Below are 446 nucleotides of genomic sequence, written 5' to 3' on the forward strand. Positions count from 1 at the left end.
CTATGAAAGTATAACCACAATGTGATGTGGACATTGCAATAGTGTTTAAGACACTTGCTATAAATTGTGGTATCCATCTTGATGGATGGACGACACTATAATTAAAAATAGTGACATAGGCTCTTCTGCCATGTATTTTACCAATGTAATAGAAGGTAATCGCTGGTATATGCAAATATTTGCATAGTTTTCCATCACATATTCAAGCAAAGTGAGGCTTGAATAGTTTGTGTTAGCACAAAAATACCATTTCGGCATATAACAAGTGTGCAAGAACAATATTTACTATGAGAGTAAATTATTTTAGTGAACAACAACAATAAATGCTTCGGATGAGCAAGTTTTAATTTAGCTGATGCCTTATAGCCATATGTGTAGACCTCGATTTATATAGGATAACACTTTGAAGATAGTCACCGTGTGCGGTGTAGATCTCGCAGTAATAG

The sequence above is a fragment of the Triticum dicoccoides genome, chromosome 6B (genome assembly GCF_002162155.2).
Source record: "Triticum dicoccoides isolate Atlit2015 ecotype Zavitan chromosome 6B, WEW_v2.0, whole genome shotgun sequence".
In the NCBI taxonomy this organism is placed as follows: domain Eukaryota; kingdom Viridiplantae; phylum Streptophyta; class Magnoliopsida; order Poales; family Poaceae; genus Triticum; species Triticum dicoccoides.